We start from the raw sequence: 14,503 nt of genomic DNA, 5'->3' as shown, positions 1-14,503 counted from the left end.
AGTCAGTTGCAATTCCAAGTGGAGAGATCCAGCAGCCTTCTGGAAATACAGGCTCAGAACCCAAGAAACATATAGCAGCACTAGAAGTAGATGGTTGGTATTTGGAGACAAAGGAGTTCATGAAATTGTCTAAAGACCTACGAGACACTCAATAATGAGAAATATTTATAATTAAAGATAGAAATATACTCATAAGTATCTACTAAAGAAATACTATTAAGTTCTCTTACTAACCAATATACATTCCTTCCTCCTTTTTTTAAAAAGTTTATTTATTTATTTTTTTTAGTAATCTCTGCACCCAACATGGGGCTCAAACTCATGACCCCGAGATCAAAAGTCTCATGCTCTTCCAGCTGAGCCAGCCAAGTGCCCCAAGTTCCCTTCTTTTTATATGAGGGCCCTAAAATGTGAGGGAAAAAATTAAAAACAGGAGAAAAAGTATGTAAGGAAATTGGAAAAGAATGATGACAAAGGCATAGACAAGAAACAACAGAAGACTCAGATACGACCCCCTGGTTGGAATAAACAGACGAGGAATTTAAAACAACTATTATTGTGTTAAAGGCTCTTGTAGAAAATGGACAACAATGCATGCACAGTTAGAGAATTTCAACAGAGAGGTGGAAACTAAAAATGGAAACTAAATGGAAATGCTACAAATAAAAATCATGGAAGAGATCAAGAATGCCTCTAATCAGCTCATGTAGATTCAACACCACTGAGCCTAGAAAAAAAAAAAAAAAAAAAGACTGAACTTGAAAATGTATCCATAGAAATTACCCCGTCTGAAACATTAAAGGAAATAATAATGAAAAACACAGAGCAAAGAACCTAAGACTTGCAGAACAATATTAAGAGGCCTAATACATGTGTAATTGGACTCCCGATGTAAGCAAGAAAGAATAGGACATGAGAAATATTTTCATAAATAATGGCCAAGAATTTTCTAAAAATAATGAACAACATCAAACCACAGATCCAACAAGTTCAGAGAATACTACACATGATATACACCACCAGTAGCACTCACAAAAAGAAAACCCACCACACACCTTGGACACACCCTATTCGAACAGCTGAAAAAGAAAAATAAAGAGAAAATCTTAAAGGCAGCCAGAAAAAAATGACATTACATGCAGAAGAATAAAGATAATAATTATAACACATTTCTTGTCAGAAACTATGCAAGCCTCATAAAATAAGTTGGAAAGTATTCCTACCTCTTGTATTTATGGAAAAGTTTGTGTAGGAGTGGTACTACCTCTTCTTTAAATGTTTGGCAGAATTTACCAGCGAAGCCATCTGGGCCAGGAGTATTCTTTATTGAAAGGTTTTTAACTATGAACTCAACTTTTGAAATAGATTATAGGACTATTCATGTTACCCGTTTATTCTTTTTTTTTTTTTTAAGATCTATTTATTTGAGAGAGAGAGAGAGGGAGAGCACGCATGCGAGCAGGGAGGCTGGAGGGGCAGAGGGAGAGAGAGAATCTCAAGCAGACTCCCTGCTGAGCATTGGGGCCTGATGTAGGGCTCTATTCCACAACCCATGAGATCACAACCTGAGCCGAAACCAAGAGTTGGAGACTTCACTGACAGAGCCACCCAGGCACCCCTACCCATTTATTCTTGAGTGAGCTTTGGGAATTTGTGTCCATCGAGAAATTTGTCCATTGCATTCAATTTGTCCAATTTGTGGCCATAGAGTTCCTTATAAATTTCCTGTGTTATCCTTTTAATGTCTTCATAGCAGTGTTCTCGCTCTCATTTCTGGTATTGGTAATTTGGGTCTTTTCTCTTTTTTCCTCGTCGGCCTGGTTAGAGACTTACAAATTTTATTCATCATCTCAAAACCAAGCTTTTGGGTTAATTGTTTAGAAGGGAGGGTTGGAAAAGGAAACCCTGAAGAAGTAACAATGAAATTGAAACCTGAAAGAGATAGTACAAGTGTCCAAAAGTAAATTGAAGATGGGTGAATTCTAGCAATAGCAATTTTTTTTTAAAGGCCAATGTGGTTGCAGCATGGAAGAGAGGAGACTATTGCAGGATGGGGGCTGAGAGAAAAGCTGAGCCTATGTAGTATGAAGCCATACAGAAGTGGTAAGGGTTTAAGTGTGAATTTATGCCAAAAGCAAATGGAAGCCACTGGATAGTGTTATGGAGCAGAGTTACATGCTCACTGCGTTTGAAAAGCTCAATCTGGCTGTATTGTGGGAAAAGAATTGGGGAGGGGAAACAGAAATGGAGAGAATTAGTTGGTTTGGGAGTGGAAGCTCAGACTGGGAGAAGGCAGAGAAATGGAAGGACAGAAATGATGATGTGTAAAAACTGATAATTGATCAGTTGGTGGGTTAAACTTTTTATTGGTGGTAATAAAATAGTAGAGTTTAAAAGCAGGCAGAGCCTGTGCACCAGTCCTTGCTGTCCTGCCTCTTGCATGATGGGAGTAAACAGAAAAGAAGATACAAGGAGGAGTTCTTGGGTCAAACAACTGGGAGCTAGTTATTAAAATAAGAAACATTAGAGGAAAGCCATGTTTTGCAGAAAAATCATGAGTTCAGCTTTAGACCAAACAAAGGTAGACATATTTATTATATAACCTTGGAAAGAAACCCGAATCTAACAAGTCCTTTTTTATGGTAAAATGGTTAAAGGGCTTATGCATATACCCTGAAAATTACTAAAGCACATTTCGTTTTACACACACACACACACACACACACACACACACTTATTTATTTATTTATTTATTTATTTTTAGTTTCCAAAGGTAAAACTAAGGATGCAAACAAAACGCTCTTTTTGGAGTTCCAGTTCTGACAGCTTGTATAGGAATAACCTATACTCCTGCAGATAACAGTCATGGCCTCTGGACAAGATACTAAAAATTTTTTGAAGGTAATGAGAGTGGCCAAAAGAAGGCATACATTGGGGAGGGTTTGACCCTTGAAAAAAATGGAACCACACTGAGTGAAACACATGCTTATCAGGCTTATCATCTGAAGGTACTCCTCGGTCTATACTATACTCTAGAAATAAAGCAGAAAATTACAGTCTTTTAGGTATGAAGAGTCCGAAGAAGGTGAATGATGCTTTCAGAGCAGCTATAAGAGGGAGGAGGTGGAAAGAAGGAAAACAGAAGGGGAAACTAAACACCTGTGTATCAATTCTCCTGAGCAGTGCTCGCTTCGGCAGCACATATACTAAAATTCTCCTGAGCTTTTGGCTGACCCCTAAGCTGAGCATGCACAGTTGGCACTTCAGGGAATTCAAGGGCAAACAGTATCTGGAAGACTGACAGGTATGAGCATAACTTTCAGGTGCCACCCAGCACAGGGGAGACAGAGTTTGAATGCACATCCTTGTAAGTTAGAGGGACTTGGTAAACATCTCAGCCTTTCTGTGGAGACCCCAGAGGACTGTGCTTCAGAGTAAAAATTACTTCCCAGAACTTAAGGGATTCACTCTAGGACTAGGAAAATACTAAAAATAGGCCCACCCTAAAAAAAAAGAAACCAAGCCCCCAAGGTAACCTGCCAATAATCTAGCTGCTTTTTACACCTTGACTTAACGGTCTTCAGAGAAAGAGAGCAGAACCCCAATCTCAGCTACCCATCACCCTGAACATCCAAAATAGAAATCACTACACAGGATAATGGGATGAATAGTCAAAGGAAAAGTCAGTCAGAAGAAATTTGCCAATAAATGAACAAGGAAGTTAAAATAACTATGATTCATATGTTAAAGAATGTTAATGAATATAAGTTATTCTTCACAAAAATAGTGAAAAACTAACATCTCTTCAAGTGACTACTAAACTGAACCATTTTATCCATATGTATAATAAGTTCTGGTAACTTTTGCTAAATTTATCAAATTTATTAAAAAAAAAATCTAAAATTTACTGCACTTACACAGGCCTTTCCCTATGGTTTCAACATTGAAAGTTAATAGGTGGTAGACTATAAACCGCAATCAAACACAAGCCACAAGACTCAGAAAGCGCAATCATAAAAAAGTACCTCCAAAAAATAATTTTAGTAGAACTAAATGACACAGGTATATTCAGGAAAACAAGAATGAGATGAGAGCATCCAGTAAACAATGGCAACTCTAAACTGCTCATCAATTTTGTTATTGTTCAGTTATATTTCGTGCTTTGGGTATAAAAAACAAAGGATATAACTAGATCATTTACTGTAGGGAAATTACAACAAAAGGATATGGCTAGATCATTAAATTTCTAGACTAGTTGGCTGATGACCTCTAGATGCTTTGGCCAAGAGACCACTCTTCCTGCAGTTAGACGTGGCCAATCCAAAGAACCAATTACACCATATATTCTTGGGTTTGCATAAAGCTGGGCTTATTTGCAATCCCCTCACCCCACCCCCCGCTTCTGGGAGGTAAAGGCCAGGAAATGAAAGGTTATTTTCTGCTTGGAAGGTCTTCTAAGAGGAACTTGATAGTTTCACACAGAGGTGCCCCATTCATAATCACAACACCTAACAATGAACTGGCTGTTCAGAGCTGCTTTAAATTCAAATGGGAAGACTAACGAACATCTCCAAAGCATTCCTAGCCCCCAATCTCTTTTAAAAATCAATTGTTTTCAAAACCCTTCCTTATGTTTCTATAGCAAACAGCTGCACAAGATCAACAGTGAAAAATCATACAGTATACATGCTCTGTGCAGAGCCCAGATAAAGAAAGCTACAAAAGTGAAGAATCCTTTCACAAACAATTTCTAACACACAATGCAGGACAAGAGGAGATTATACCATGCGTTACACCACCAGGTCTCAGAGCTGCACAAATCATTAGAATTTGAGCCTGATTCCAAGGTCTTCCAGATCTTGCGATAGAGGCATTCTACCATATTACTCAAACTATCCTTGTAATATATACATTCTATACCATGTCCTCTTTGACTGCTCATTCAAGGTATAGCATAATAAATTAGAGAAATTTAATTGCAATTGAGTGTAATTGATACACAATTTTCTAATAAACTGAAATGAAGAGATAATTTCCTGATATATTCTTTCCTCTTTAAATAAGCAGTAAGAGAAGTGTATTCCTAATACATTCTAAATGAGGCATGTTATTACAGCTGAATTATTACGAAAGGCTTCTTTTCCTGTACTGGAACTGGCTTGAAACAGCAAGGAATCTGTGGCTCACTAATAAATGCACAGTAATCACATGTTTTCTTATTTCCTAGATGACTTCATGGATTATTTAATTTTAAGTGTCCTCTACACTTAAAGGTGATTGAACGCCAAATACTACAACATCCATGGGACAGTGCGTTCTATGGTTAATGCACTGTGCTTACTTATAATGGGATGCTGTGAAATATCTAAGAAATCTAGAAAATGGGAAACCTTACTGAAACTACAACTTTTGTCTTGAAACAATCAGACCACAAAACCCAGTGCTAGTGGAGGTCGCACTCCTAAGCTTAAACTCCCCTTCCCATCGGCAGTCATACAACTCCTACTGTTCCTTCTCTTGTCGTTCTTTTTAATTTTTTATCTTCTACTTATTTTATTTCACTTTTTATTCATTTTTTTCTCCTTTTATGTCTGTGCCTTAGGATTGCCAACCAGAGAATGCGTAAGCATGATCTTCTCCCTTGTGGCCACCTCAGCTAGAAAAGATGGTGAAGTTGAAATATTTTGATGCTTGGTCTCCTGATTAATTCATTCTTCCTTCAACCTCTATAGCAAAAATGCCACCATGACATGACACTCATATGTAACTAATATCAAGTAAATAAAACAATCTCAGTGATCCTATACAACTGGATGGCTAGAAGGTCCAAAGGTCTAACTGCTTGTGGATGACTGTCTTGCCCTGTGCCTTCACATGGTCTTCCCTCTGTGCATCTTGTAGACAGGTTATGCATGTGATCCAACTTTGCAACCCCACATACCTCACCCGGTGCCTAGCATATACAGTAGTGGCAAATCAATATATGTTGACTAAATGAGTTCACACTTGCCCTAGGTGCTTTTAATATGACAAGCTCAACGAAGCCTGCTGACGATTCTATCTTCCTCTTTAAACTGTCTTGTCATTTAATAGCAAAATCTTTAATTTGACCACATTATAATTGTTAGTTTGAGCTCCTTCTTTCATACACTATGTTGATAAATTCATATCCATATAATCTGAAGTCTGATGATTTTTTAAAAACTTTTCTTCTTTCTCATATACAAGTCAAGTCTTTGGGGCTTTTTGTTGGTGTTTTTCTATTGTTCTATTTTAGGGGAGATTCTGTTGTTTTGATTTTTACCAAATATACATACATATCTGAAGATCAGACTTACATATTGATGTAAGACTTTCAGCATATATTGTAAATATTTGGCAGACAACATCCCAGTCGAATTTCGTACATGAATTCCAATAGCTATCGACCATTATAAGCCCAGGAAAATCATATTGTTCTATGTGGCAGGTTGTTAGAAAGGACCTAAGAGAGCTCTAATTAAGGGGCCAGGGACATTACTATGCATTTGTCTATTTAACCTTGATTCAAGCAATGAGAGCATTATGAGCATTTCTATGGACGCTCAACCACCGAACATAAAGCCTAGTAAGATAATAATAAAAATCCTCATCTCTACAGGCCTCTTAACACCTGCCACCCAGTGAAGATTCCTGCGGTACCCAACTCCCATCTCCCTCCTCACATGCTTATTGTCACCTACAACAAGGTCCATGAACCATTCTGAAGATGCTGTCCACCCTTTAATATCCTGCACAACCCCAAACTGTGCACAGCTGGGCCATCAGCAGCTGAGGAGAAGGTTCAAAGAATAGCTATTCATGGTAAAGCCACAAGATGCAACATGACGACCAAAGGTCATCCAAAGAATGAAGTCTCGAAGAGCAGACTGTTGGAGTGAGGCAGAGAGGCTCTTGAGAAAAAAGGAAACTTCGAGAGGGCAGTTTTACAAAGCATTGAGACAAGTGACCCTGTTTATCCACACAGAGGATTGCTTCCTTTAATTAGATGTCTCAACAGGAAGAATTTGTGATTCTGAGGACATCCCAAAGGGCAGGTAATATCCAGATACATCTCTTAAGCATCCTGAAAACCTTGGCGTATCCAACTATAAAAGCAACTTTAAAAAAAGAAGAAAGAAAACCCTGACAATTTGTCAGAGCTGACTTTCCTCCTGTTTGCATTCGCCCAGATACCTTTGCAGTGTATGTAGGTCACATTTTACCATATCTAACCTGTTTCTATATTGAATTCCATGCGATGTGTTTCTGAGGAATACAGAGTAGTTGTTCAATGATAATAGTATTCAAATTGCACTCTTCCTCCAAAAAATGTACATGCCATAATAAAACCTGAGTATAAGTCAAGTACAGACCTGAATTTTTATGATTTTACATGCAGTCCACTGAACACCAATAATTCCAGTGACAATAATAGTAATCCGTTTTATTTTTATTACACTTCACAGTTTATTTTTTTTTATTTTTTAAAGATTTTATTTATTTATTTGACAGGAGAGAGACAGAGAGGGAACACAGGCAGGGGGAGCTGGAGAGGGAGAAGCAGGCTCCCCGCTCAGCAGAGCTCAACATGGGGCTTGATCCCAGGACGCTGGTATCATGACCTGAGCCAAAGGCAGACGCCCAGTGACCACCCAGGCACCTCTCACTTTACACTTTAAAAAAAGTACTTTGAGGGATGCTTGGGTGGCTCAGTCAGTTAATCAGCTGCCTGATTATATATATATATATATATATATATATATATATATATAAAATAAAGCATTCACACAATATATAATTTGATTACTTGATAATCTATCATATCATATCATATTTAGACTCAAATTATTTGCTATTATTAACTTTAGTCACCACGCTGTACATTACATCCCCAGGACTTACTTACTTTATACCAGCAGATTTGTATCTTTTGACCACCTTTCCTCATTTTACCCACCCCCCACCTCAGGCAACTACCAATCTATTCTCTATATGCATGAGCTGAGCTCTTTTTTTGTTTTTTCTTTTAGATTCCACATATAGGTGACAAAGTGAGATCATAGCTATTTGTCTTTCCCTGCCTGACTTATTTCACTTAGCATCATACCCTTAAGGTCCATCCATGTTGTCACAAATGGCAAGATTTCCTTTTTTTATGGCTGAGATATATATTATTATTTATACAATATATAATAATTATTATATTAATAAGATGTAAGTTATTATTTATGTAATATGTATATATATCACATCGTCTTTACTCATTCATCCATCAGTGGCCAATTAGGTTTTTTCCATCTCTTGGCTATTGTAAATAAAGCTGCAGTGAATGTGAGAGTACAAATACACTTTTGGGTTAGTGTTTGTGTTTTCTTTAGATGCATACCCAGAAGTGGAATTGCTGAGTCATATGATAGTTCTAATTTTAGTTTTTTGAGGAAACTCCATACTGTTTTCCATAGTGACTGTGCCAATTTATATTCCCACCAACCGTGCACAAGGGTTCCCTTTCCTCCACACCTGTTCTTTCTTATTTTGTGCATAATAGCCATTCTAATAGGTGTGAGGTGATATTAGACTACAAGTTCCATGAGTGCAAGCCTCATGCCGTTTAGTGTTCTAGTCAATGCCTGATGAGAAGCACCGGACCACTTTTTCTTAGAGCATATACTAAAGGGGGTTTACAACTGTGAATCCTCCCTCCGTCTCTTTGAGATATTATCAGTATCTCCCCCAACTTAGGAGTGCCTTTCTCAAAGACCTGAAAGCCATTCCTTTCAAATGTAATCGTCAGGACGGATGGGGCCTGTGGGTCTCACCTCTTGTGGGAGGACAGAATCCCGACTTTGGTAACTGCCAGCTAACAGACACAACTGGCCCAATCAGCATTTACACCAACCAACTCTTTGTAATTTTTTACTTCCTCCAACTCTACTGAGCCCCCACTCACCTCCTCCTTACTCCCTCATTCTCTTTAAAATGCCAGGTCAACTCCGTACAAATCCAAGTTGAGTTCAGTTCACGCTGGGCCCTCTTCCCTTTTGCAACAGTATATGACTAATTAAAATCTGTCCTTACCACTTTAGTGTCTGGCTTCGTTTATCTCTGACAGAGTTTATCCTTGTCTTCTCTATCATTTCAGCTACTATTAGTGAACCAAATATTCTAACAAAAGTAGTTTATAACATGTTTCTGCAGAGTTTTATAACAATGGTATCAACAACTGGCATTTTGTGTGTCGTTAGATACTTTTCTTGCTTACATCCCACCAGAAGCATTGGGCTTATATATGGTGTTAATTTGAATAACATGTTAGACAACTATTTCCAAGCACGAAACCCCAGAGGCCATTAAAAGCTATAAAAATGTTTTAGCATGTGCCTAAAACTTTACTATCAGTTGCTTTATTTGTGCCAAAAAGTATATTATCTGTTCCAATTGAAAAGGAATCAAATCTCATGACTATCTTTTTGAAGTTTTTCCATAGTAAATGTTCCTTGTTTTCTACATCTACCTCTACATTTTAGTAGTCCACCGATGAATAGTGATAAACGGCTACCATCAGTGGAAGTCAACAGAGTATCCCACTCTGTTCAAGATGCTCTATGTGCTTCCCTTCAGAACCTCCAACAACATGGTAACATTGATGTTCTCAGAGACAAGGAAACTGAGGCTCAAAGAGGTTCAACAAATTGTCAAAGATCACAGAGTCTGTAAATAATGGAGCTGTGATTTGAACGTGGATTGTGTGACTTCGGACGCTGTGCTCTTTCTACCATGCTTCACAACCTAAGTGGAGAGAGTCGTGCATAGATTTTTGGCTCTTTCGTATCTCTCATCTTTAATAACTAGCATGCAGTCAAAACAAAAGTGAATATGAGGGAAAATTACATACAGAATACATTTTGTAATTATAAGGAAAGAAAAAAGAAAAAGAAAACAGTCAAGCTGTGGCAGAGCAAACTCCAAAGCAATCAAGAGGCTTCTACACCCTTGGTTTTCTTTAAAGGAGCTGTATTTCATTCCTTTGAAAACTCTAGCTTTGGAATGAAGGTGGCATACTGTGGGAAGACCAAGGAAATTAAACTTTTTTAATCTTATTGATTCCTATTCCTTTCATTCCATCTGTTTCCTTGGCATGGAGAAGGGGGTGACGATCAATGCAGAGTAAGTCGGCTCTGTCAGTCAGAAGATGGGAGCTGACAAACCAGACACAGGCTTGGGAAGGCCTTCCATGAAGGAGAGAATCTGTGCCAGATGACAGGACTCATGGAGAGTCTGACAAAATGTTGCAGACAATCAGGAAGCGTCTGATCCAGATTTCATAGATAATAAGCAGACTCTTTTCCGTGTGCATGCGCATAGATTTGAATATTTCTGGTCAAGTGCCTCACTTTTGCACAGAACAGGAAGTAAAGAGAATGGTGAAAAATAAAATGAAAGGGGGCCAGAAGGGGGGCCAAAAATAAAAGAAAAACAAACAACTAAATTGGTAGTACAGAAACCTTGACTACTTCGAGTTCATAGTTTATAATATAATGATGTGAGGGGAACATACTTCATAAGTTAATATTTCTAGTATCATTACTAGAGTGCAAATACAATAGGATTTCAGGAGTTTTCTATAGATTAGAACCTTCTTTAAAATCATAGAAGCACTCAGCTGCTGCTCCACCATAAAGAGCATATTTTGCCATTTCTGTAAGATTGTCTCCAACGTAAACTCTAAAATAGCCATTACAAATGATGACTTTTGCACATGAAAGAGTCTGAAGCAGATCCCTAGACAGCCTTGTGATGAAATTCTATTAAGAGATATAAATTCTATGTGTCCTTAAGAGCTTCATGCAGAAGGGGCCTCTACTGTGGCAGAGAAGACACTGAAATGGACAATCAGTTCATCCCTGGAAGTTTATTTTGTTAGAAGCCAGGAGACCCATATATGGCAAGGCTGGAAAAGGAATCAGTTTTACCATTTTGGTGCTCCCCTTCCCCCGCAACCCTACCCGTCAAGCTACTAACACCAACAAAAGGCATCATGTTATCTCTTCGCCTGCTTTCTCCTGGACTTAGAGGCTCTCATCAAAACAGATAAGAAATGTCAAAAATTGTCATGCTCTGAAAGCACAAGACTGATTTAGAAAATCCACAAGTGAATAATTTGGTTGTAAAATCCCCTTGATCAACTCCCATAATTCAACTGTTATGGATTGAGTTGTGTCCCTCACAAAAAAAGGTCTTGGAGTCCTAATCCCAGGTACCTCAGAATGTGACCTTATTTAGAGATAGGGTTTTTACAAAAGTAATGAAATTAAAATGATGTCATTAGGTTGGGCCCTAATCCAGTATGACTGGTGCCCTTATAAAAAGGACAAATTTGGATGCAGGGAGAGGTATCACATAGAGAGGATGCCATACGAAGAGAGAGAATATGGTTGTTCACAGAGAGAACATAGTTATCTAGAAGGCAAAGAGAGAGCCTTGGAGCAACTCTTTTCCTTACAGCCCCGAAGCAACCAACCCTGCCATCACCTGGGATTCAGATTTCTAACCTTCAGAACTGTGAAACAATAAATGTGTGTTCCTTTTTTTTTTTTTTAATTTTATTTATTTGACAGAGAGAGAGTTAGCGAGAGCAGGAACACAAGCAGGGGGAGTGGGAGAGGGAGAAGCAGGCCTCCCGCTGAGCAGGGAGCCCGATGTGGGGCTCCATCGCAGGACCCTGGGATCATGACCTGAGCCGAAGGCAGACACTTAATGACTGAGCCACCCAGGTGCCCCTAAATGTGTGTTCTTTAAGCCACCCCATTTGTGGTACCTTCTTATGCAGTCCCAGCAAACGAATATAGATTTTGGTATTGGGAAGCAGGGTGATGCTGTAACAGATACCTAAAAGTGTGGAAGTGCTTTGGAATAAGGTAATAAATGGAATCTGGAAGAGTTTTTCGGTGCATGAGAGAAAAAACCTAGACGGCCTCGAAAAGAATGTTGCTGTAAATGTGAGGGCTTGAGGTGGAGATGAGGAGCATGTTATTAGAAATTGGAGGAGAGGCAGTCTTTGCTAGAAAGTGGTAGAGGATTTGGCTGGATGGTGTTCCCTGGAGTGGAAAGTAGAACTTAAAAATGATGAGCTTGGAGGGCAACCCTCTTGGGTCCCCTCCCTCCTTGGGAGCTTTGCACTATTACTTTGCTATCGCTCAATAAACCTTGCTTTGCAGCCTACAAAAAAAAAAAAAAAAAGATGAGCTTGGATCTTTAGTTGAAGAGATTCCTAAGCAAAGTATTGAAGGCATAGCTTGGTTTCTCCTTGCTGCTTATAGTAAGATACAAGAGGAGAGAGATAAATTGAAGAAGCAAAAAGGACCCAGAACTTGAAAAGTTGGAAAATATTCCACCTAGCCATGTTGCAACAAAATGACAGTATGCTCTGGAGAAAACTCCTGTGTCCCTGGACAACCATTTGCCACAGAGATTCGGCATGTGACTTGTGGCTGTAACCACCCATCTCAGTAGAAACAGTGCCAGCCTGCTCTGGAGGGGACAGGGCCAGGACAAAATGAAGGATGGCTGGCAGACTTCTGGGATTCTACTGGCAGGAAATGGGCTGATAGAGCTATTTGGCCGTGAACATGAGTTAATGTTCAAGGAAGGGAAGAATGACCTGAAAGGGTGTTCAGAGGCTGATGGCCACTGCTGCCAAGGGCCCAGAAGACAGACTCAGGGGGGTGAGGTGGTCTCCTCCATGGTGCCAGAAGGCAGGGCCACTTCCTCCATTCCACATGGCAAAACCAGCCTCTTTGTCATTCTCTGCTTCCCCTCCTGAATTCCCTGTTTCTGTGGTCTCACGTCCAGTAACCCAAGTACAAAACCTGTCATTAGTGACCCCTTTCCTTTCACTCATATTCAATTAGGCAGCTGGTCCTGTTGATTCTTCCACTCTTCATAGTCATTACTATTGCCAAGGACTGTACTCTTGGTAATAAAATGCATTCTTTGCTCTCTCCGCCATCTTTCTGTGCTGCCATAATGATGCATGTGAATGTCATGGCAGATGCTCTCAAGAGCATTAACAATGTTGAAAAGAGAGGTAAATGCTACATTCTTATCAGGCCATGCTCCAGAGTCATCATCCCGTTTCTAACTATGATGATGAAGTATGGTTACTTTGGTGAATTTGAAACCCTTGATGATTACACAGCTGGGAAAATTGGTGTGAACCTCACAGGCAGGTTAAACAAGCGTGGAGTGATTGGCTCCAGATTTGATGAACAACTCAAAGATTAAGAAAAATGATAGAATAATCTGCTCCCATCCCACCAGTTTGGTTTCATTGTACTGAAAACATCAGTTGGCATCATGGACCATGAAAAAGCAAGATGAAAACACAGGAGGGAAAATCCTGGGATTCTTTTTCTAGGGATGTAATACATACATGCAAATAAAGAGCCTCAACAAAGAAAAAAAAAAAAGAAAAGAAAAGGCATTCTTAACTAGTTTTACAACACGGTACTAAGAACTTTATGTGGCTTATGTTCTTTAATCCTTATAACCATGCAATGTGATGTTATACCATTCATATTCATTTTACAGCTAAGAAAATTGAGGCTCAGACAGGTACTGAACAACTATATTTGCCCAAGATCACACAGCAAAGAAGCATCTAAGAAGAGAAACCTGAACCAGATCTTCTGGAGCCCTGAACCACACTCTTAACTAACACACTCCCTCCTTTAAAACATTTCTCATGGTTGTTTCTTCCTGTCCATTCCCACTGTTACTAACATAGTTACATAACCCTTTTATTCATAACCTATTCACTGACCCTTTTATTACTACACAAATCTCCTTGCATTTCTCCCTTACTCCAGTCTATCCTCCTTCCAGACGGTCTTTTTGATCTCATCTAAAAACAAAAAATCTACCTTTGAGTTAATTCTTAGCTCAAGGACTTTTAGTGACTTCTCATTGCCTGTAGGATAAAGACTGGCATTTCATAATATCTTTACTCATCATGCCACCTTTTAAAATCTTGCCCACCTAAATGCCCAGTCTCTTTGTGAAGAGACTAAACTTTCTTTAACTTTAATCCGAGCATTTCACTAGACAAATTTTTCCTGTCCTTGAAATGTGACCATTCGTAATATTCATCTAAACCAATCTCAGGTTTAAGATGCCAACCACAGAGCTTGCAATCATCATCTTCCCTCAAAACTCCCTCTCCCAGAGTTCTCTGTCTACCTGCAACTACTTACCATTCACCTGAAATCTGATGCTGCATTTGACTGCTCCTCTTCACCTTATCTGCTGCCAAATCCTATTGCCACCAGTGGTTCTGCCACTAAAGTTCTCTTCTGTCTATCGCTTCCTTCCCACCCTCACTCTCTCAGGTCTCATTCATGCTCCTCAGACTTGAGAACATAAGAGAACTACCATTAGATTAAATTTCCACCCCCAAATGAGCAAAAGATTGACGGGCAGAGGG

At 39.1% G+C, this 14,503-nt stretch overlaps 1 pseudogene; it reads left to right on the top strand.

Moving 5' to 3' along the window:
• The first annotated feature begins 13,047 nt into the window (after window positions 1-13,047).
• On the top strand, window positions 13,048-13,401 carry LOC148164684 (small ribosomal subunit protein uS8 pseudogene; annotated as a pseudogene).
• Window positions 13,402-14,503: the final 1,102 nt, after the last annotated feature.

This window comes from Eumetopias jubatus, unplaced genomic scaffold (genome assembly GCF_037043125.1).
Source record: "Eumetopias jubatus isolate StellerSeaLion01/CBP00866 unplaced genomic scaffold, mEumJub1_p1.0 scaffold_3, whole genome shotgun sequence".
NCBI classification, from domain to species: domain Eukaryota; kingdom Metazoa; phylum Chordata; class Mammalia; order Carnivora; family Otariidae; genus Eumetopias; species Eumetopias jubatus.
The sequence above is the reverse complement of the archived record's forward strand: the minus strand, read 5'-3'. Positions and strand labels throughout refer to the sequence as shown.